This window comes from Falco peregrinus, chromosome 3 (assembly GCF_023634155.1).
Source record: "Falco peregrinus isolate bFalPer1 chromosome 3, bFalPer1.pri, whole genome shotgun sequence".
In the NCBI taxonomy this organism is placed as follows: Eukaryota; Metazoa; Chordata; class Aves; order Falconiformes; family Falconidae; genus Falco; species Falco peregrinus.
The window spans coordinates 87,049,260-87,074,199 of record NC_073723.1 but is presented as its reverse complement, the minus strand read 5'-3'; the positions used below and the strand labels follow the sequence as shown (position 1 = coordinate 87,074,199).

The 24,940-nt window shown below is 42.8% G+C and overlaps 1 protein-coding gene across 7 annotated transcripts in view; it reads right to left on the bottom strand.

Annotated features, from left to right (window-relative positions):
- The window catches only part of TSNARE1 (t-SNARE domain containing 1), a 509,528-nt gene that overhangs the window by 195,319 nt on the left and 289,269 nt on the right, over positions 1-24,940 (bottom strand). The window lies entirely within an intron of this gene.

Genomic DNA, 24,940 nt, shown 5'->3' with positions numbered 1-24,940 from the left:
TGTGGAAAACTAAGAGAGGAAACCAACAACAACAACAAATCCTACAGCAGCAAACCCTTTTCTTTTTGAAAAAAAGTTATTGTTCATGCAGGTCCATTCATCCCAGAGTATGGATTTCTTACATAGAAAAAGACCATCTTTCAGCATAGCAGCCATCTGATAAAATTACTGTTTGTAAATTGAGGGAGATATGATCAAAACCTCACTGAATTAAAAATCTCCCTATTGGTAAAGCAGTAAGGAAAGATCTATTTGATGAATGGAATCATTTATATGTTTTCAATTGTAAAAAATAAACACAACCCAGAAACCTATAAAAACCCAACCCCCCCAAAAAAACCCCCCCCCCCTACATTCAGCACTGAAACACAGCAAATTGCCAGTTTGTTTTTTTCCCTCGTTTCTGAACACTTACTATATAAAAGCAAATGCGAGCATATGTTGACTTCATATGATACTGTCTCTTATAAAAAGAAGCTAGCAATAATAGACATAATAATATAGACACTGATAAATGCACTACCAGTAAGGCAACTTTAGCAGAGCAGGAAAAAAAGACACTCACACAGGGTGTGTTTTGTTAAGCTGTACAAACCACAGAATCACAGAAACATCAAGGTTGGCAGGAACCTCTGGAAATCATTTAGTCCAACACCCCTTCTCAGAGCAGTCAATTAAAGCAGGTGGCTCAGGGCCATGTCCATTTGTTTTTTTCTGTCTCCAAGGACAGAGATTCCACAAACTGTGGGGCCAACAGTATGCCCACATATCCCTGGTACTGGGGAACGCAAGCACGGGATGCTTTTCTAAAGTGCTGAAAACATTTCTGAGGAATATGCTTCTCCTGAGGCTAATTGTGTGGTGATTAATTTATCTGCTTGGGTCTTGTTGCAACTTTAGCCCATCATGCCAAAGGTCCAGTTTCTTCCACCCCCACTTTTAAAGAACTCAGCTTCCCTGCTGGTACATTTAGAAAATGGTACAGAATGATTCCACCATCCTCCTACTGAAGTTTGTTATGAGAACAGAACTGGTGTAACATTTAATCATATAACGCAATAGAATTGCAATAATTTGCAATGGAAGCTGGGAGTTCTATTGTGAATTTTACAATGTACCAAATTGTTGAATATCTGAAGAACTGGGAGAAACAAAACGCTTAAAGAGCTGTGAGAAATCATACCCCCCCCCCTCAAAACCAAACCCCCCAACCAAAGACTGGGTAATGCATCACAAAATGCACTTCATTCATTCACTTGTCAAGCATAATGAAGCTTTAATTATGTATGGTATTATTCATAACTTGTAAATACTGCAGAATTTTTTGTAAAAGCAATGAAGTGTAAGTTACTTGAGATTGCACTTGAGCACTGTGGTAGTAAATCATTGCCAGGAAATAAGGAGAAATTAATTGTGACTTTTTTTTTTTTTTTTTTTTTTTTTGCACGGGGGGAGTTTTGTGAGGTTTTGTAAAAATCTTTGAAAAGACAAAGCTAAAGGTTAGCAAAATATGAAGAATTGAGGAATTCAGTTTAATGTGTTGTCCTGCTCTCATTTAACTGCTTAGTAAGAGATGATTACAGAAAAATTAAACAAATAATACTAAAAAAAAGCCCAAAATGCTCATTTGTCTCTCTTGGCTAAATTACCACAGACATCAATCTTTGGTTTTTGTTACTTGCTACATAAACAAAACTGTTTCTACCCTTCAGCCAGTCCTGGTGTATTTTGTTCTGCTTCTTTTACAGCAGTTTTAAGTAAATGTAGCTTAACTCATGTTTTTGCACATATATTTGGTTAGATAGAGGTTATTGCGATATATTGAATTATACACACACACACACACACTCCTCCCAAGTATTTCCATTGGAGTAAAATAAGCAGGGCAGTTCAGTCTAAGAAAGATCAGATGATATATTGACTCCTCATAGGCTCCTCCTCATCTAATTCAACAACAAGGGGTTGGGCTGTCCTGCCTCCTGAGATGCCCAGGTATTGTAAGAAGGGAAGAATGAGAAGGGAAATGCAATGCCGTATATGAATTAGTGCTGTTTCAGATTTACCGTTTATGTTCAGGTACTTGGGATGAAACAGCGATCTGCTGCTGCAGAGTACAGACCCTTTTCATAACATTGCAACAACACTTAAAATTATTGTTTAGAAAATATGCATTAGTTAAAGCCAGCCCCTGAGTTGTTAGGAAGGAAAAAAAAATGTGACGACTGTATTTAAGGAAAAACAAACAGGCAAGTTGTAAAGCGCCGAGCACAAAGCAATCTGACCTGAAGCAAGGGAATCTGTTGAATAATTTAACCTGGCAATGTGAAGTTTCAAAGTCCCTGATATATATAAGCAAAAGAAAAGAAAATATGGAAGAAAGAAAAATAGCCTGAAATAAAGACCTTCCATAATGGACTATACCCTAGGAGCTATGTTCCTGTTCCTTCTCGCCAGGTTAGCTCTATCATTAAGCACTTCTGAACTTGCCAGGCATCAGAATTTGTTAGCAAAATCAGATTGCCTTTGGTTTCCCACATTTTCATTTACTACGTGGAATTCACAGTGAAATACACCTCCTCATAAATCTCTTTGATTCCACAGAAACCAGGAGTACAACAGCCAGCCACCACTGTCTCCTTGCCAGCTAACTAGGCTGGAGGTTTCTTGGGTTTTAATCAACACCAGTCTTTCCTGTCTGGCAACAATTCACTCACTACATTCTGTAGCAAGAGGGAGACAGATTTGTTTCATCTAAATCCTCATCTTTTTTTTTTTTTTTAAATTTAATTTTTATCCCCCCCCCCCCCCCCCCCCCCCCCCCCCCCCCCCCCCCCCCCCCCCCCCCCCCCCCCCCCGGAGAAATCCATTGTTCAGATTAGTAAACAGGATTTCACATCATCCTTGCTGGAGCTAAATGAGGTTAAACTAGTCAACACTAAAATCAGAGATGGCAAAAGGAAATGGCAGTAGCTAAAGATGACCAAAAAAGCAGAGAAGTGCCAATAAAAGTCAGGCAGATGAGAAACCCAAAGAAATGAAAGTGTTTGGGACACTAAAAATCTGGAAGATTAACTCCCACTTCTGAAAGGTTGGTTTGGAAACTTCTTAAGAGAAAGTACTAGGTTCAAAGGGCATGACTGTTTGAGTCATTTAACCTGACCTGGTAAGTGAATGATGTCATTGCAAAGTACTGAGATTTGGGGGGAAAAATATCTGAAATTTCAAACTCTGGCATAGAAATGGTTGGAAATATGATTTTGCAGATAAACTAGACATTTCCATTTTGCATTTTTTGCTTTAATAAGACCACAATTGCAACATTTTGAAAATTAATCCTGGGGCAAGTTGGGTTGTAAAACCCAGACATTGTTACCCAGATGGGACAACCTAATCATAAATCCTAGTAGCCCACTTCCCCATGGAATGAGCATTACTGAGGTATTTGCCAAGACAGTAAATAAGTAAACCTCACTCGCTTCCACCTCTCATACTAAGTGGGGGTGAAGATATAGCCACACTGAAAACTTCTCCTTCATTGACCTTAATGACATCCTAAGGACAGTTCCATCTTCCAGCCATGAGAATGGTGTTAAATAAACCAGAGAGGGGAAACACACTCTCCTCAAAAGGACACAGAACAAGCACATGCTGTCAATAATTCCTCTCTCACATTTAGCCAGATCCCAGCAACCTTTATCAAGGGAAGAGTCACGATTATTTCTAAGAATGTTTGCCTTAGGTTTGTATAAAAAACAGGATCAGAAGTATCTCTGGTCTATCCTGTTTAGCATGTGCTTTTGTGTGTACTCACAAACAAACCATCTTAAACGACTACAAATTACCATTTAAGTTAATTGCTGACTCAATATTCAGGAGATGCTGAATTCTACAAGTGAGGTTTCATTCTGGCCCACCATCTACTCTGCAACAAGGAGCCAAGAGAGCTATAAAATAAACCTGAACGAGGGTTCTGAAAGATGTAATATAACTTCCATGTGTGTAGTTCTGCATATGGAAGCACTCCAAACCAAAATAAAGCAAAACAAAACTCAAGTTCTTGTTACCTTTGGGGGAAAAAATAAAAACCAGAAAGGAAGTAAAACTCCTTTGCAGTGTCTGGTATGTTTTACCAAAGAGATGCTGAGATGCTTCTTGTGTATTGTCCCATCAGCAGCACACTTGGGTCATCTCCTGCCCTGTGGTCCACCATGTGTGAACCACAGATATAGAGCACACAAAAAGACTAATCAAAGCACGGTGTTCGTCTATCCCCATTCTCTTCTGGTGAGATAGGGGAAGGAAGGGAACAGAAAGGGAAAAATAATATAAAACGTGAGTAAGCGTTGCTGATGCTAGATGGCCAAAAACTAAATCTTGCAGCAACAGCCTTTCAACAAATATTTTTCTCTTGTCTATGGCTGGGGAGAAAAAATGACATACTATAAATCAAACTGATTCAGCCTAAGCAACAACAGACCAGCAGAAAATTGTTTTGAGGGCAGAAGCTATCCAGAACAGCAATTACAGACTGAGTTAGCTCTCCTCTGGGACTGAACAACAGCCAGTGTGGGGAGTTTCTCTCTCACTCTTGCTCGCTTGTGTGTGCTTCCTCTCTATTTTGCTGTCGTGGCGCTCTGTGTCATCTCAGGGAGTGTAGCACTGCAATGCATAATTAAAATAGTCATGCCAAGTTTCATCACACTAATCCAGCATGTACCTGGGGACAGCGGGCTCAAGAAATACAAGAAGAATGTTCCTGTCCACCAAAAGCCAAATGGAGAGGCTATGGAAGGGAGAGGTGCCTCAAGCTTATCAGACAGAGGTGAGACCATTGCAGAGGGCACCCCCAACAGGGATGAATAGAGAGATCCTGGAACCAGCCAGCTAGTGATACTATTCATTGTGCCTGTGGTGGATTGACCCTGGCTGGACACCAGGTTGCCCACCAAAGCTGCTCCATCACTCCCCTCCTCAGCTGGACAGGGGAAAGAAAATGCAACAAAAAAGCTCCTGGGTCAACATAAGGACAGGGAGATCCCTCAGCAGTTACTGTCACAGGCAAAACAGACTCAACTTGGGGAAATTTGTTTAATTTATTACCAATAAAATCAGACTAGGATAATGACAAATAAAACCAAATCTTAAAGCACCTTCCCCCCCACCCCTCCCTTCTTCCTGGGGCTTGACTTCACTCCTGAATTCTCCACCACCTCCTTGCTGGTGGCACTAAGGGGCAGGGAATGGGGGCTGATGTCAGTTCATCACATGTTGTCTCTGTGGCTCCTGCCTCCTCACGCTCTTCCCCTGCTCCAGCGTAGGGTCCCTCGACTGGAGACAGTCCTCCATGAAAGTCCTTCCCACGGGCTGCAGTTCTTTGGTAACTGCTCCAGCGTGGGTCCCTTGCACAGGGTGCTGTCCTTCAGGAACAGACTGCCCCACCATGGGTCCTCCTGCGGGGTCCATAAGCCCTGCCAGCAAACCTGCTCCAGCCTGGGCTCCTTTCTCCATGGGTCCACAGGTCCTTCAAGGAGCCTGCTCCAGCGTGGGCTGCCCATGGGGTCACAGCCTCCTTTGGGCACCCTCCTGCTCTGGCATGGTGCCCTCCCTGGGCTGCAGGTGGAGATCTGCTCCCTCGTGGGCTCCACAGGCTGGGGGGCACAGCCTGCCTCACCGTGGGCTTCACCATGTGGCGTGATCTCTGCTCTGGCATCTGGAGCACCTCCTCCCCTCTGTCTTCACTGACCTTGGTGTCTGCAGGGCTGTTTCTCACTCCTCCCTTCCAGCTGCCATTGTGCAGCAGTTTCCCCTCCTTCTTAAATATGTTATCCAAGAGGCTCTACCATCATCACAGATGGGCTTGGCCTTGGCCAGCAGTGGGTCCGTCTTGGAGCCAGCTGGCATGGGCTCTATCAGACATGGGGGAAGCTTCCAGCATCTTCTCACAGAAGCCACCCCTGTGGCCCTCCCCAGTTACCAAAATGTTGCCACGCAAACCAAATACACAGGAGAAATGACCCAGTGACATGTTCAACCTGCCACACCATCTTCAGTGAAAATTTCTGTGTAGTGAAAGATGAAATGTTGTTGGGGGGGAAGATCAAAGTGTTTGGCATATTTGAAGAAGAGGCAGAAACAACGTCTACTGCAGGACTGGCAAGAGTGGAAAAAATGGAAATGTATTTACTGCAGCTCACTTGACTTTGGCCACTCTAATGGACACCTCAAAAATGAGTTACAGATGTGGTTACTACTTATTTTAACCCATTTAACTATTTCTTTACTTGAAGAAATTGGAACTAAGGCCTCCAACTCACCTTCTCTACCACCCCCAGCGTGTATTTTTCCACCAGCAGCAGTCTGAGCGTGAGTGGGTATGGCAGGCAGCTCCCTTAGAAAACTCTCTCCTCTTAGCTGTCAAACTGCATTTGAAGACATCTTGACCACATATGTTGATGACAGGCATCATTATCTCTGATAGTATCTAAAATGGCTGAGAGGCACGTGGGGGCAACAGCACATTACTGTGCGCTCTGTTAATATCTTTTAGCCACCTTTTGCACTACGCTCTTTCTCTGGACCTTCACAACCATACATCTGGATTAGATTGCAAACAGGCATTGCTGTCACTATCTCCCGTGTACTCTATATCCCTCAGTGTTTGCCTTTATAGAGATTGAAGACTGTTTAAGGCAGATATTTTCTTTTGCGGGAACTTTATCAGTTCCAAGTTTGTGCTGAAGGTCAGAACTGGACTGTAGTCTAAAGGAAATATAATAATACAAATGATAGAAAGAGATACTTTGCCCTTTTAAAACCCTTTAGATCTGGAAATTGGAGATGTGTTACTGGAGGAGACCAGCAACAGTTCTGTTTTTAAGTAGGTATCCTCACTTTATATTTGGGAAAATGTGATGTACAACAAAGTGTTAAAGATTGTGTAAAAAGTTCTTGTCGCTAACAATGATTTTGAACTTTAAATAAATTTACATCCAAGATTTCATTTAAATTCAGCAGTTTGTAAAGGTAGTGACTTCACATATGCATGTACATGTGAGTATTTATACAGGCATATACATATACATATGTATTCTTGTGTACCACAAACACGACCACCTGTATAAATAGTACCTGTATATATAGCTACACTAACAATTTTAAGATCTACCTTACCCCCAACATACACCAGGTGTTAAATGAGCTTTTGAGGCTTAGCAGATTGCAGAGATACAAACACAACCTATTCCTGTCTACAGTAGCACAAAACAGAACTTAAATCTCAGGCTTTTTTTTCTTGGCTAAACACTCCGGTGCAAGCTAAGCATGAACACCGATATGTTCTGATTGCAGGCAAGCAAAAAAATAATATATTTTAAAAATAATAATAATAATTGGTTTGCTTTGCCTAGTTTTGGGGGAAAAAAAAAAGCTTCAATGATTCCATTTTGCCTTCAGGTTAATGCTGCGATGGTTTGATATCAGGCAGAGCAAGGGCAAGAATGGCTGTCATCAGAAAACTTAAAGGCAATGCTTGTAAGGGAAACAATTATGCAACAAAGTTAAGGTGCAGAACAAATGAGAATTTGAACCGTAGTGCACTGTGCTCCCTTCATCCCCACCATTCTCCTCCTCCCCAGACACTCATAAAGACCCTGATAGCGAGTTGCCCACGAATAAGCGAAGTTGAAGGGAGGTCCATAAACCAAGTAAATGAAGAGGGAAGTGATGTCATTACTTTTCCAAGTCTGAGGGAGAACATCACCTCTGCCCTCCAAAAGGGGCATGCCACAACTTTATTTCCTTTGCTTGGTGCCTAATGTTATGGCACTTTGTCAACACAGTTGATGCCAGCCTCTGGGATGTTATAATACAGGGGTCCTCAAACCATGGCCCGAGAGCTGGATACGGCCCCCCAGGGTCCTCAATCTGCCCCCGCGTATTTACAGAACCACCCACCCCCACCCCACTCCCCCGCCGGGGGTTGGGGGGGGGGGGGGGGGAACCAAGCAGCCACAGATGACTGCCTGCCACTTCATCCGCACACCAGCCCCCTGCTTAAAAAGTTTGAGGACCCCTGTTATAATGCATATTTAGAAGCAATAACACGCAAGATGCATTATACTGGTCACACTTAATACTTATTCTTTACACTTCTTAGGTTACGCATTTATTTTGTCAATGTTACAGAAGGAATTATCTGCACCTACACTACAAATCCAACCTTTTGCTCTCCTACAACCAAGTTTCTAGCTACTCTACCAGTAAAGAAAGATCAATATCCTCGTGTTTCCAACAAGCCCTTGGGATGTATATGAAATGGATTTGAAGGCTAGAAATATTGTTTCTGTTTTCTGCGATTCTAGAAAGGTTTTTGTGGGATTTTTGGCCAACTCAGCTGCCCCAGCTTCCTGGAGTTGAATTAAGGAGTCCATTCTGAGATAAATTCAGTTAACGTTTGTGGGATAATCAAATGGCACAACAATAAATGCATGGAAGTGCAGGAGCGGGCTGCAAACTAGGACCATGCGTGGCAATCAGTTAGCTGAGGGGAATGTGCTCGAGCTTGTCTAGACAACAATTAACATGATGGGGCATGTTTACAGAGCACAGGGGAGTGGGAGACGGATGGTGCCAAGGAAGGCGCCAAGGAAAGGTAACACCTTGCTGTTAATTGCTGGTAGTTAACCACCAATCAGGGATTGCCTAGTATGCAATGCTTAGCTTCAAGAACCAATTAGTTTAAAACGATAAAAACGCGTGCTTCTGTACAATAAATTGACATTTGCTTGCATCAAGCTGCGTCCCGTCTCTTCATTCGCCGCAAATTGGTGACCCCGACGTGATGCGTTTAAGGATCTAATGTGAAGGGCTCTCGAATCGCCTAACTGAGCGACATGCAGCGAATCCCACAGAACTTTGAATGATCTGCTGAAAGGAAGCAGAAGCCAGCCAGAAATCCCTCCGGAGTTGAGAGGTGAGCTGTGGGAAATCCGTAACGGGGAATCAGGCTTCGTCCCCAGAAAGAGACGTATATGGACTCATAAAGGGTCTTCTAGTCAGATCAGGGAGTCCGTGCCTCAATCTCCTCAACTGGTGACCCCTATGGTGGTGTTCCGAAGCCTTGGAAGAATAAGGACGGAAAAAAGACAGCTCGTGGAAGAGGGCTGCATTCCGGAGGAGACGTCTTGGCTGAACGATCGTCTTGTTGTCTGGACCAGGCGGACAACCTAAACCCCGAGGATAACACCTGTATGCATCGAGACAGGTGAGCAGCCAATAAACTTTAGAGACTTTGAAAGAATGAAAGTGTGTACATACAGCAGACAATTGTATGATGCTGCCGCGGAGGGGAACTCCGTGTCAGGAATGCATTTAACATCTTGGTGGCAAATTCTGACTACTCTTTGCCAAGTGTGGACTAATTCTACTAACGGTGCTAAACCAGAGGAAGCTGTAAATTCCACCGACAGCGCGGCTCTTCTCAAGACAGTCAGCGATGGCGATTCTGTCCACACCTCCTCTGCCCCCAAAGCTTCTGTCACTGATTGCAGCGACCCTCACAACACAGGACCAAGCACGGGAACAGGACAACTCGGACAATGATTTTATTGACACTGATAAACCTTTTGATCCAGGTCCTATAGATCTGGAAAAGGAGCTAGACCTTTCCCCCACCCCCCTTGTCTCTCCTGATGCATTGATTGTATTTTGGGGGAGGGCAAAGGGGGTCTGAGGGATTGGTGGCAGGAATGCAAGTGGGAAACACTTAAGTGATGGGTTTTGGGAGTCGCTAGGGCATGTTCAGTATTTTATCAGACAGATCAACCTCGAGAGTGGCAGCCTGTGCAATACGAGGCTGTTAAAGAGTTAAGCAAAGCAGTGGCGGAAGGGAGGATTCATAATGAGAGAACAACTAGGTATTGTGAAGGAGACTAGGGAAGATAAACATGGTTATCTAGTGTTTAATAGGTGTCTGCATGCTTGTAGAGATATATAGCTATGTAACTACATGAACGATTCCTGCCCTGAGCCTGGTGGCGCATACAGCTGCGGTTTGTGTCCGGGCTCAGAGGTGTAAATAGGGGCTTCTCTGTTATGGTAAAAGTGTTTCTCTTTGCATAAAAAAGAGAGGGAATGAAGGGAATGACCCCAGAGGTATGTTCAGAGAAGGCATGCGACTTTTTGACTGAACCAGTTCTTGTTTGGTGTGCCCTTCCACCTATGTATAATGTTAATCCAAAAGAAGCTGATATTGTTTACACTTTGTCGATAATTGTCTTTCTGTAGATGCTAGTGTAGTAGGAGGCTATGATGGGAACGTGTCGCAGCGGTTCTTCTCTTATCCAGAGTAACAGCAGGGAAAGCATTAAAGAGTTAAATCACCTTGTTTGTTAGGCAGTTCAGAATGTGAGTCAAAATCACCACTGCTTTTTGTTGTTGGTTCAGGGACATGGCTGTGAGGATTTTGATGGTATGTGCTGCGTGGATTTTAGGCGCCCCATTGCAGCAACATGTTACCAAAATCTGAGAAAATGTCAGCCTTTTTGGCATCCATTCACTCAATTGGCAGTATTGTTTGTTTGCTATTACCTTGGTTGCTGTCATGTTTGCAAGGGCCCTGCAGAACATGGCAAACCTGGTACTAGCTGTTCAAAAACAAAAAGGGGAAATTGTAAAATTGCACGAAACAGAGACAGTGGGTTATTTTGACATTGATAATATGTCTTAGTTGGTTTTTTATTTGTTCTATTACTTGTGCCTTGTTTTTGCTTGGTTTCAGGGGTTCTTTTGTGCAACAGGAAGGGGGAATGCAGGAGCGGTCTGGAAATTAGGACCATGCGTGGCAATCAGTTAGCTGAGGGGAATGTGCTCGAGCTTGTCTAGACAACAATTAACATGATGGGGCATGTTGGCAGAGCACAGGGGAGTGGGAGACGGATGGTGCCAAGGAAGGCGCCAAGGAAAGGCAACACCTTGCTGTTAATTGCTGGTAGTTAACCACCAATCGGGGATTGCCTAGTATGCAATGCTTAGCTTCAAGAACCAATTAGTTTAAAACGCGCAGCTTATGAAAGTGTATAAAAACGCGTGCTTCTGTACAATAAATTGACATTTGCTTGCATCAAGCTGCGTCCCGTCTCTTCATTCGCCGCATGGAAGACCCATGAAGAATAAATATAAATAGAGACATTTAAATGCCTGACATTGTGGCCTTCATATTCTAGAAATAAAAATGCTTTAGTGAAGAAGAAAGCTTCTTGCAATAGAGAATATCCATTAGTATTTAGAATACAGGTTGCAGCCTGGGGTTTGTGAAATTTGCTGGCTTGATACCCTAAGAGCAAAAATAAAATACAACACAAAATGTAAAAATAAAAGCCACGCCAACCACAGAAGAAATGTCCACTCACAATTATTCCCATCCTCTTCTGAGAAAAGGCTTTTATGAGCAACAAGTCACTCGGTTCTTTCTTCAAGAGTTGGACAATAAACACACTGGATAGATGCAATTGCCACGGACTGGTTCATGATGTGGGTACCTGTCTGCCAGGACCTATTAATCTATTTCATATATTTGTTTTGTATCAGCTTCCAAACCACTTAATAAACCGTGAGTGTTTTCAGTAACAAACTGCCAAAAGTAAGTTATACGAGTTCTTACAGCAACCGATGAAAAACAGTTGGTTTTTTTTAATATATACATATATATAGGTGTATATATATACACACACACACACTAGGTGTGTTTGTTTGGGACACTTAGACTCTGTAAAAAAACAGAATAAGGGTGCATTTCATATTTACAGCTAGACTTTTTTGTAGCTGTTCAGAAGAAGGTCTCCTGAGTACTAAGTCACCAAAGACATGGAAATCCATTAGCAACCTCCAAACTCAGTATCTTACACACTGACTTTAGCATCCTCTGCTTTCTGGCCCAGGCTCAATGTATAAACTAATACAAGCAGTGAGGGAAGGAGCTGTAATCTATCACACTGACTGATACCAGCCCCAGGAAAGGTAGTTTATTGCAGGTGGTATGTTATCTTCAAAAATAGAAACTGTGCAAAGATTATGACAAAAACTCCAACAATTTTACACTTTGTTTGCAGCACTATTAATTCTTCACTCTGGATTTATTTCCATGAGGGTCATGCAACCAGAAAAATACAATGCAGGAATTCATTTCCTTTTCAGGAGTGTTCTGGGAAACGAAGCAATTAAAGCAATCTTAACCCGTGATGTATTATCAATTGCCACTCAATTATTTTACTTAAATAAAATACTGATTCCAGAGTCTGATCTGTAGCTATCAAATGAGTGATTAATTTAGGTGCGCTATTTATTCTTGAGAAATTAAAAAAAAGTATATAACTTTAACTGAAGGGGGAAAGACAAAGGGACACGGAAGAGGAGAAAACTGGGAATATATAGCATCTTTCCACCACTCTCTGTTACGTTGCCAATTCTCAGTTTAGAAATAAATGAAATTACTGTATCCGGAGGTAAATTAGCCCTCATTACATGTGGAATCCATGACTTTGGTGCAGAGGAGAATTTGTAATCTCTTAAAGAGGTCACTGAAGGTGGGAAGCGCTTGTCCACTGTCTTCAGGAGACCGAAGGGGCACAGCCAAGAGAAGGGGTATGGCTGTCAAGGTCTCCAGGGGCTGCAGATAGCACAATCTCCATGAGTACCTACATATCCTAGGTCTACACAATGTTCACAGACACCTCAACGGTACAAGCCGGGCAAGGAAAAGACACATGTCCCATGCAAGTGGAAAAAAAAAAAAAAAAAAAAAGGCTCTGTCCTATATGTCCCTATGCATTTCAAAACCAAGTTATGTTCTATGTTCTTTGTAGACTATTGCAGATTTTGGCTCTGTGGACTGCTGACTATGCTATTGACACTTACCTCGTATATTTTCAGACAATAATGCAGGTGACCTAAAAGGCACAAATGCTGAGTAAAGGTATCTAAGGGACAATTAATTACAACTACAGCTAAAAGGCTTCTAAAAGAAAGTCTTCATGGCTAACACCTCCTGTAAAAATCAGACATGCTGGATCTGACTTGTCAGGTTTTATTCTCCATTCTGTGTACGAGAGCACGGCTTTTTTAAAAGTATCCATTATATCCAAAATGATTAATCTCATTGTTCAAGGATTTTTTCTTAATGTTTAATTTATACCTATCTGTCCATAGTTACTACTTGGTAATTTGTTACTACCTTCAACCTTAATATTTTAAATCATTCTACCCTTTTTTCCATGCTATAACACATCAAATATTTCTACATAGTCATCATGGCTCAGCTAATCACTGCTGCACTTTCTGAGCCTGCAGTTGGTAAATTCCTGTAATCTCTCTTCATAAATTATACTTAATACTTCTCCCTCATTTCTTTCTTTCTGGATCACCTCCAAATTTCTAATAGAAAAAGCATGCCAAAAAGCTCTCATTTCTTACATGCCTTCCTATCAAAGATGCCAACATCTAAGGCAGACACTAAAGACAGTATGACACTTTGCTTTACTTTCCAACTGTCTATATTTACCTGCCAGCTAAAATTTTCCAATTTCTGGTTAAAACGACACCATTGTCTCATGCTGAATCTTGGTCTTCCCCTGTCTCAGACATAAAAACAATTCTTTGGTAACACAGTCTGAATGATCTAGAAAAGTTGTTCTAGGTCGAATTTCACAATAGGCTTTGAGATTCTCATGGCAAGACTTTGGTTTGTGTCTGTATAAGGAGATAAGAAAGGTGCAAACCCTTAGGTCCCACAATTTCAGAGTCACCCAGAAGAGAAGTTTCTCTAGCTTTCTCAATAAGCACAAGAGGAAGGTAGGAACCTTCCAAAATTAGTTCACATCTTTGGTATTTAAACATAAGTGGGATGAATCTGAGACACTGCAAAGGGAGAGAGGCCTCTGAGTACTTTTTCCCAGAGTGAAAAAATGTGCTTCAGAACATGCAGTATGGCCACCCAGCCCTACAGACATCATAGCTGTGTTTGCACCCATGAGCGTAACTGTCCTGGGCTGGATACCATGAGCTTGATTATGATCCTGTGCCAAGCTAAAATTACATGCAACTGATTCCACAGTTTCTGACAACTTCCACACCTTCTGACTGAGGTATGCTTTAGTAGTCATAATACGTAGTGCTGTCCAAGACGACATTTACTTCCTATATCTCAATCAGTTCCTGAATATCTTTAATGACCTTCCTTAAGTAAGCTTTTCAGAGGGATCTGGAGAGGCTGGAGAAATGGACAGGCATCTCATGAAGTTCAAGAAAGGCAAATGGCGATTCCTGCACAAGGGGAGGAATCACCCCATGTACAGCTTGGGGACTGACTGGCTAGAATAAACTTTAGCAGACCAGGGTAGCCCATCAGTTGCACACCAGCCAGCACTGTGGTAAAGAAGGCTAACAGCCTCCCCAGAGGCATTAAAGTGTAGCCAACAGGTCCAGCGAGGTAATCCCTCCCCTCTATTTGGCATTTGTGAGATTGCATCTGGAGTACCATCCAGTTTGGAGCTCCTGAGTACAACAAATACATCCATTTTATTGGATTGAGTCAGCCAGAGCATCATCATCATATTCAGGGGTGTGGAGCACATGACACATTTCAAGAAGACAAGAAAATCTGAGAAAATCTGAGTTTGCTCAGCCTGGAGAAAAGAAGAAAAGAAGGCTCAGGGGAGACTTTATTGCTGTATATAACACTGAACAGGGGGGTAGGAGGGTGGGGGGGTGGTACAGGTGGAGCCAGTCTCAGTGATGTACAGTGGAAGGACAGGCAGCCATTGAGCACAACTTGGAACACAAGAAATCCCAACTAAACATAAGAAAAAAAAAATATTCCCACGAACGTCTCCAAATACATGCCAATGCCTTTCTCCTCTAAAATAGTGTGAGTTATTATTTCATACTAACTGGGGTCTTCTTTGCTTGAAGGTCTCATGATGCTGACCCTTTCTCAAAGCAGAAAGGAAAATACCCACTCCAATCACATTGTTACCCATCCATATCTAGATCAGTTATCTCTAGTAACTAGTAACCTAGATCACAACCGAAGTCTCAGGAACCTAATTGCAATAACCTGGCCCGTTTTGCAGAACTGTCACCGGCAGACTATCAACAGGTGCACATAAAAGTACGTATCTTATCTACAAAGAAACTAAAAGCAAGGAGAGCCTTGAAGGCTTAGAACACTGCTAGTGTTCCATGCATCGAAGAAAGAAAATATTGGATCTCAATTATGTGCAAAGTCTGCATTGTGACTCTTAAACCAGACACAGCCAGGAGCTGTGTGAAGCTCCTCAGAACAAACTGTGGGCCTTCATGAAAGGGCCAATCCCCAGGAAATGAATCACTCCAGAACACTAAGGGGAAAAAATAGATCTTTCTTTTTCTTTTTCTTTTTCTTTTTCTTTTTCTTTTTCTTTTTCTTTTTCTTTTTCTTTTTCTTTTTAAGAACTAAGAGAGCTCCCAAAGAAAGCAATACAGATTTAGGGAAAATAAATATGCATTTTATTTCCTAGACAAGCAAAGGAAGAAGGTTTAAAGACTTGAATGATACTTCTCATTTATAATCTAGACAATAAAAGGAAAAAGTATATTTTATAAACACAAGTGCAGGACCCCGCACTGAGCTTTGTCGAATGTCATGCAGTTGGCCTCAGCCTGCCCAGATCCCTCTGCAGAGCCTTCCTGCCCTCAAGTAGATCAACACCCCTCCCCCCCATCCACTCCCCCTGCCCCCAGCATGGTGCTGCCTGCAAACTCACTGAGGTTGCACTCAATCTCTTCATCCACATCACTGATAAAGATATTAAACATAACGGCTTCCAATACTGAGCCCTGGGGAAAACCATTTGCAACCAGCCACCAACTGTATTTAACTCCACTCCCCACCACTCTTTGAGCCTTGACATCTAGCCATTATTTTGCCCAGCACAGAACACAACCTTCCAAGACCTGAGCAGCCAGTTTCTCCAGGAGAATGCTGTGGGAAACGGTATCAAAGGCTTTACTAAAGTCCAGGTAGACAACATCCACAGCCTTTCCATCATCCACTAAGCAGGTCACCTTGACTGAACTGATTGAAAGTGGCAAGATGAGCACTTCCACCAGCTCCCTCAGTACCCTCAGGGTGGATCCCACCTGGCCCCATAGACTTGTGTGTGGTTTTGTGCTGTATCAGGTCACTCATCACTTCCCCCTGGATTACGGGAGCTTCATTCTGTTCCCTGTCTCTGTCTTCCAGCTCAGCAGGCTGGGCAACCTGAGAAAAAACTGGTCTTACTACTAAAGACTGGTGCAAAGGCGGCATTAGGGACCATTTTCCTCACCCTTTGTCACTATGTTACCCCCCGCATCCAATCCAGGATGGAGATTCTCATTAGCTCTCCTTTTGTTGCTAATGTATTTATACAAACTTTTCTTACTGTCTTCTATGGCAGTAGCCGGAGTAAGTTCCAGCTGGGCTTTGGCACTACTCATGTTCTCCCCGCATAACCTCACAACATCCTTACAGCCCCCCTGAGCTGCCTCCCCTTCTTCCAACGGTCACAAACTCTCCTTTTTCCCCCTGAGTTCCAGCCAAAGCTCTCTCTTCAGCCAGGCTGGTCTCCTTCCCTGCCCGCTCGCCTTCCCACACATGGGGACAGCCTGCGCCTGCACCTCTGACATCTCCTCCTTGAGGGACGCTCAGCCTTCCTGGAGCCCTTGGCCCTTCAGAACTGCCTCCCAAGGGACTCTGTCAGCCAGGCTCCTAGACAGCCCAACGCCTGCCCTGCAGAAGCCCAAGCCGGCAGTTCTGCCGACCCCACTCCTGACTTCTCTGAGAAATGGAAACTCCAGCGTTTTGTGGTCGCTGTGCCCAAGGTGGCCGCCAACCATCACATCACCCGCCAGGCCGCCTCTGCTCACGAGCAACACCTCCACGGGCGCCTTCCCTCGCTGGCCCACTCACCCGCTGGGTCAGGGAGCTCTTACACACACTCCAGGGGTCTCCTAGACCCTTTCCTCTCCGCTGAACTGTACTTCCAGCAGACACCTGCTAAGTTCAAGTCCCCCACGAGATCCAGGGCTAGCGATTGTGAGACTTCTTGTAGAGTATTTCATCTGCCTCTTCATCCTGGTTGGGTGGTCTGTAGCAGACTCCCACCAGGACACCTGCCTGGTTGGCCTTGTCCCTGACTCCTACCATAAACACTCGACCCTATCGTCACCATCATTAAGCTCCAGACAGTCAAAACACTCCCTAACATACAGGGCTGCTGCGCCGCCTCTCCCTCCTTGCCCATCCCTTCAGAAGAGTTTACAGCCATCCCCTGCAGCACGCCAGTTGAGCGAGTCATCCCACCATGTTTCCCTAACGGCAGCCACCTCATAGTTTTCCAGCTGCGCAATGACTTCCAGCTCCTCCGCTTTGTTGCCCGTGTGGGGTGCATTGGAGCTCTTATGTATGCAGATTACCAGTACAATATTAGATGGTGTCTAACATCCCAAATCCAGAAATCTTATGTTCATCTCAGATCAGCACTTTGAATTACAATACCACCAGTAATTAAAATGACAGTTATGAACAACAAGCAGCTTGCTCTCTGACCAGAGAGCAATTCAAACAATTAATAATTCATTTTACTTCATCGGTTTTGCCTATGTGTCATTAGTACATGGGGGAGATGCTCTCACAGAAAAAAAGTCAAGCCCATTTATCTCTCTAAAGGAATGTGCTACTCCTTATAGGCAAGAGTTGGTGGATTTACACGTTGATGTCTGCTACACCTACATTTATGGTTCAGTAAATTGCCCTGGGCTCCCTTCAGAGTTAATGAAGAGCTAACCATGGGCTTGAGGAGTTTAGTTTAAGGCTTAGATATTTTCAGATAGTCTGGGACTAACATGAACTGTCCGAAATACTAAACTGATTTTTTTTTTGAGAAATACGTGAAACAACCTTAGTGTGGTTAACTCTGGAAATTCATGAGGAATTGGGTGAATTGCCAGAAGACCAGAAAAGAGATTGTACAGTCTGAACAGAGCAAAATCAAAAAGTCTGATAATTTACTGCCAGTCAACTTAATGCCAGCTATGTGCAGCCCCCAGTGGTATGGATGATGGGACAAATAATCAAATGTATGATTTGCAGTTGCACAAAACTCAGAAGGAGAATAAGAAGCAACAGCTATGCATTCGTCAAAAGCTACCTAGTATTCTTCTGGGGCAGGGTAATACACCTGAGGAAGGGGAAAAGCAGCAGACCAGAAATACACAATAGGGCAAACACAGTCTAGATGAAATAACTGTAAAATTGGCTAAGAAATCATATTTAAAAAATAATTCTCCATCAGTTGTTCTCTCAGATAACAGAGTGGATGGATGCACTGAAAGGAGTTCAGCCTTATGAAGTTCAATAAGGCCAAATCCAAGGTCCTGGGTTGGGACAATCCCTAGCATTGGAACAGGCTGAGGGATGGAATGAGAGCATTCTTTCAAAGAAGTACTTGGGAATACTTGGTGAGTGAAAAGTTTGACGTGAGCTGGAAATGTGTGCTTGCAGTGCAGAAATCCAATCCTATCCTGGGCTGTATAAAAAGAAGCATGACCAGCAGGTCAAGGAAGGTGATTCTTTCCCCCTGTTCCATTCTTGAGACTCCACCTGGAGTACTGTGTCCAGCTCTTGGGGTCCCCAGCATGAGAAAGGCATGGACCTGTTGGAGTGGGTCTAGAGGAGGGTCATGAAAGTGGTCAGATGAATGGAACACCTCTGCTATGGAGACAGGCTGAGAGAGCTGGGGTTGTTCATCCTGTGGAAGAAAAGGCTCTGGGAAGGCCTAACTGCAGCCTTTCAATATATAAAGGGAGCTTATAAGAAAGACAGAGAGAGACTTCTGACCAAGGCCTGCAGTTATGGGACAAGGGGTAACAGTTTTAAACTAAAGGATAGCTTTAGATTCAACATAAGGAAGAAACTTTTTATTATTAAGGTAGTGAGGCACTGGACCAGGTTTCCCAGAGAAGTTGTGGATGCTCCACCACTGGAAGCGTGCAAGGTCAGGTTGGACTGGGCTTTGAGCAACCTGATCTAGCAAAAGACATGGCCCATGACAGGGAGTTTGGAATGAGATGGTCCTTGAAGGTCCCTTCCAGCTCAAAGCATTCTATCATTTTATGATTCCCTGAGTTCTTGGGGTTTTCTTGGGAACCAGAACTAATCAACATTCTTCAGTAATAGTTTAGGTGATGGAGTAGAAAGGGCAGTTACTAAATACGAAGATGCCATGAAACGCAGAAATATTTTGAGCCTGCTAGACGACACAATTAGAATTCAAAGTGGTCTTCTTAAATTGGGGAAACACCATAAGAAAAAAGAGTAAAGTCAAATAATGAAAATACAAAGTTCTACAGTTAGAAATAAAGAATAGGAAAGAACTTTTCAGGCGAAAGTTCATTAAAAAAAAAAGGCACTGACGGCTGCTGGGGGCAAAACTGGTGCTTTTAAGATGAAGTACTGTGTCCAATTTTGAGCAATAAATCTCAGGTGGACCATCATATGAAAGTTCATAGAAAAGCCATGGGAATGATCAAAGGTGTTGGAAACAGAGCCTGATAGGAAAAACAGCAAGCAGTGTGTTTTCCAGTGTAGAAGTGGGGGGTGGACACACACATGAGAAAGCTTTTGAAATAAATGCAACTGTTGCAAATAGGAAGGGAATAACCTGTTCTCCATATCCACCACCCATATGACAGAAATTCATGGGCTTAAACTGCAAGAGAAGACATTCAAACAAGAAGTTAATGATTTGGGTAGTTGATCCTGTCTTACAGTCAAGAGATGGATTTGATGATGTTTAAAGATTGCTCTTAACTCTGCTTGTCTAATATTCAATGCAATCAATACAAACCTTCAAAATCGGAGTGAGACAGACTGTTTCAGACAGCAGCCACAAACTTCCTATCAACTCCAGTCACTAAACTGATTAAAGCACACACCTCTCCTTCTGCTCTTATGCATTCAGGCAAGTTCAGCAAATCTCTGCTCTGCTAAACATCTGTGTCCACAAAAATAAAAGGCAAAACTCAATAAGCTTTAATCAACTTATCAATAACAACAAAGGCATTTTCTGTCATTAAATAACTACAGATAACAACCAGACAGCAGTGTGTCCTTTTTAGCAGGGAACAATAGCATCTGCAGGCAGGGAATGCTTACAACAGTGTGCCATCTATCAGCTGTGTGTAAAAACAAACCACAACCAACCCCTATCCCAAAGGCTGCATTTAGAAACCATCAAGCATGTCTACAGTGGCAGAGCAGATACTCCTGTGCTTATACAGCCACTAGTCACTTAGCAGAGAAGTAAGTAACCCCCCCTTCATTCCCACGTGCGTTGGACCCCCCAGTGAAATGCTAATTTAAAAGAATTTGGATTAATCTCTCCAGTTTATTAGAAAGTTTTAAGCATTTATATTCAATCATTGTCGGCTTGTGTTTCCTGAATTCATATCATCTTTCAGTGGACCGTTTTAAATTTGCTTTAATTTGCAAATGAGGCAGGTGAGAGTCTAGACTTGAATGGGGGATGGCTCAGCCTGTTCCCAGCAACACACAGGTGCTTCTGGCTCAAAAAAGCTGAATGGAGCTAGGGGTGTAGGATGAGGAGTGGAACTGGGGAGTTGCTTTCAGAATGAATGTACCTTGAAAAGGTCACTGTTAAGACCACGGATAAGTATTTTTTCCCCATTCAAGGCAGACTGGCAAAATAAATAATTTTCCAGCACAGAAGACTTTAAACACTATACCCACCATACCCCATAATATGAAACGTCATAGAGTATCATATAGATACATATATATTTGATTTTTTATTAACACTAAGTAGTATCAGCATACTTATATCAGGCCTTGGTGAATAACATTAAAGAGCCACTGAAGTAGTTCAAACACTTTTAAAGGAGGGAGGAAACATTGCCATCAGTTTGGTTTTTGGCTGGTGACAACGATTTCTCACTGTTTGATGCCTATTTGGCATAAAGTGGTGGCTTGAGCTCTCTGTCCAGTCCTTATGAACCACTGCCCACCTCCTGCCAGCAGGACTGGTGGAGTATACTAACAGGCAAACACAAGCGCAGAATTTCCTTAGCTGCCAACAAAATAAGGCCATTTAGAACAGAAACAGAAAAAAGTTTTAGTTTCCTTAAGCAACATGGAAAAAAACCCAAACCATAAATTGCATGTGTTTGTATTGCCTGGACAGTTATAGATACTGACAGCAAGCTCATTTATCTGATGAAATCTCTTACAGAGACCCTCGTCCTGCAAGACCCAGCCCATGCCTTCCCCAAGGCACACTGGCTCATTATTGCTTTCATGCAGGAGGCTGTGTAATCCTTGGCTCTTACTGAACTTCAATGAACTAATCCTGTTTGCTGTCCCACACAAGAGAGATGTGCTTCTTCACCTTTCTGCACCTGAGCTGACCTCTGCAAACACTGGCGATGTGCTCTGCTTCACTGCTTTTGTCCTCCAGCCCTCACACATTCCCCACCTGAAACTGGCTGAGCTTTGCTCACTTGCACCCATACGAGATCTCCCCTGTGACATGGTGATCAGAAATGGTGGAGACACCTCGCCCACTGCAGCTCATCCTTCCCAAGTTCCAGAGGCCGTGAAAGCACTAAGAAACCTTTCCTTAGTGGGTGCACATACCCAATGGCACATACAGTCCTTCAGCTCCTCACCAGACGTAAAGGATCCTTTCTATTTGGGCTACCTCCGTGAGTGGTTACTTTCCAGCCAGCCTCAGCTCAGCAAAAAAAACCCAAACTAATATCCCTTTGCATATTTGCAAACTAATATCCATATTTGCATATATGGAAGACCCAGAGTCATGCCTGTAGAGTGGCTTCTGCCTTTGCAAAGCATTAACCGTCAGGAACCAGCGCCCCCCCACCCCCCCACCCCCCCCCTGCCCTTCTCGGCATCATTACGCACTGCCACATTTCGATTTACTGGACTTTCAAAATGGTTTATTACAGCAGAGTGTTTCTGCTCTGATTCCCACCCTTACATGTGCACTGAACCCTCAACTCTGTCTGAAGCCTCTTTGGGTTTAGTTTTGAATGTCTTCATTGTGGTTTTTATTTTTTTTTCAACAGAAAATAGATTGCCATAAATTTTGCCCTTTCAAGTGTTTAGTGACAGAATGGAGTTGCCCTCAGTCACATCTGTTTATCCTGGTAAGCACATTTATAAAGTGATTTCCCATCCTTGTTATTCTGTCAATGGCATTTCACACTGTAGCTACTTTAATGTAGCATTTTATCACTTGTCCTGAGGGCTGCTGACAGCTGCCAATTTCAAGGCTTCATTCCAATCTTAATTTTCCTTCTTTCTTTTTTTTTTTTTTTTCCCCACAAATACATTATTACCTCCATCCCCCACTTCCCTTATTTCCAAAGCCTGAGGGGCTTTAGGAAGAAAGGGGATTTAGAAGAGTGTCCCCAACGATGACCATTTCCTTTTAACACAAAGATATTATAATCTCATAATGTGAAGTTGCATTGCCAAGGAAAAGTTAAACTTCAGGAAAAGTGTGGTTGCTTTTAGTTGGCTATTAGACTTCTCACTTTCTCCTGATAAATTCTCCATTAATGCTATTTCGTTTAAATTTCCCTGCTCCCTTGATGTGCAGAAATTGCATTGTTCATCTCCCAGGGAAGGTACTTTGCATTCTTGCTTGCTGTGATCTTTCTGCCATCCAGGATTACCTAAATCAAACCAGAATAGGTGACAATCCAGCTCATGCCACAGGAGAACAGGAATCTTACCCAAGGAGTTATAGATGCATATTAGCCTGTTTTGAGACAGTTCCCTTCTTGCCATAACCCTTGTACTTCCACCCAACAAAACCACGACCAACACAAGGCAGGAAGAACTGAACAGTTGGTTTTCACCAAAGGACTAGAAACTGAAACCTGGTCCTTTTGAAGCTGACAGCCACATTAAAATTAATTTCAGAAAGCTTCTCCCCACACTACCTCACTACCCCAAAAGTGAAACATCCAGACACAAGCTTGTTTTCCAGTGGCCACAAAGAGATATTGCACTGTTCCAGCGGTCGTGTTTTGCAGCTGTTTGAGCAACAAGCAAGAGCTATAGAATGAAAGAAGCCACAGGGTTAAACCCTTCTACTGGGGCTAAATATTTCTGTTGTTGTCTCAGACTGAGCTTTGCTTATGCCTTAATAGGTAGCTTCTGGTTTGCTCAATGGCTCAGCAAAAAGGCATGTAAGGAGCAAGACAGCATCACCACCAGAAGCCTTTGAAAGATTTAGATTATAAAGACTCAGTCCTTTGGGGAAGTGGGACCAGTGCATGCATCCAGAGTGTGCACAAATGTGCAAGTGAACAAGGCTCAGAGGCTGCACTCTGAACCACGTAGCAGACATTATTCATATAGACTGGCTTGCAGACACTGTCCCACAACAGCTCTGCCAAATCTGGATGTGAGGGCTGGACCAGGGGGTCCCTTTTTGTATACGTATTTCCCACCTTGACACTCCACTTGGAAATTATATATAGGTCTCTGCTGTGTATCTTCCAGACTTTGGATATACATATATTCTTCACATGCAGAAGTGGGGACAGATTGATCTTTTATTTGCTGAAGTGAACTCTGAAAATTCTTTAGATTGCAAGTCTTTTAGACATCAAACCCACAGTAGAAAAATGACCAGTTTGGTCAGCTCTGGAAATCTTAGTCTGATTTGAGATACTGTCACCATATTGCAAGGTCATATCAAAGGATGTGCTGCATCATTCTCCAACAAAGAACCAGATCTGAATTTCATCCTGAGGTGGGCTAACCATTCTGTTACTCACATTTTCACTTAGTTTTCCCAAACCATAAAAATAAATTTCTTCTTCTGATCTGCAATTAACATTAGATTCAAGTTTGTTTTCTTCAATAGAATTGACTTCCCCCCCGCCCCCCCCCATTTTATTGCTGCAACTAACTGTCACGTTGGGCAACTTGCCAGAATATTACATAGATAACCCTGGCATGACTAAATGGAAAGCTTTTCATTTCTTCAATTAAAAGTAAGCATCAAAATCAGGACATTGATTTTCTTTAATTTCATTATCCTGACTGATGGCTTATAAATGCATTTACTCACAGTCATCAGTCCATGATTATCAAGAGAATACTATGCCTCTTCTCCCTAACTTAGAGAAAACCCAAAGTGATAAGGTGGTGTAGGAGAAGATGGGGATGACAGAAGCAGGGATGAAGCAGTGCTATTCAAAGAAAAAGAAGAAAAAAAATAGGCAAAAATAGTGTTTTGTCCGGTCTGGTCAAGAAGAAAAACATAGGTATCAGTGACTATGGGTGTATGCCTGAGCTTATGAGGTAAGCAGCACTTCTAGTAAATGAAGAGAAACAGGCTGATCGTGGGTCAGCTCATGGTAGAACACATGTCTAAAATCACATTGGATGAATTATGTTCTAAAAGTGTCTTCTCATTATTTTGAGACCTTTAATTCAGGCGGGGACACCTACATGCTGGAGACCTATGGCTAGGGAAAAGGTACATTGCTCCAGGTGACAAGAACTCCTAATGACCTGCAGTATCCAACAGCTGATTTGCTAACAGGAACATCTAATCTCTGTTTAAGAACAACCCCTGTTGAAGATTGCCAGTTACATGTAACTGAACTTTACAAAAAGTCTTGGCTGTTTGAATGATGAATAGAGTAATAAAACCTTACACATCATGGTAAAATGGCTAAAACAGAACAAAACAACAAAAAACATGCAAGGCTGTGATAGCCTGGTCTTTATAAGGAAAATCACAGCTCACTTATCCCTTGCAATTCTTTGAACAAGTCAATAGCTCAGTGGAAATGAAAAGGAAACTGT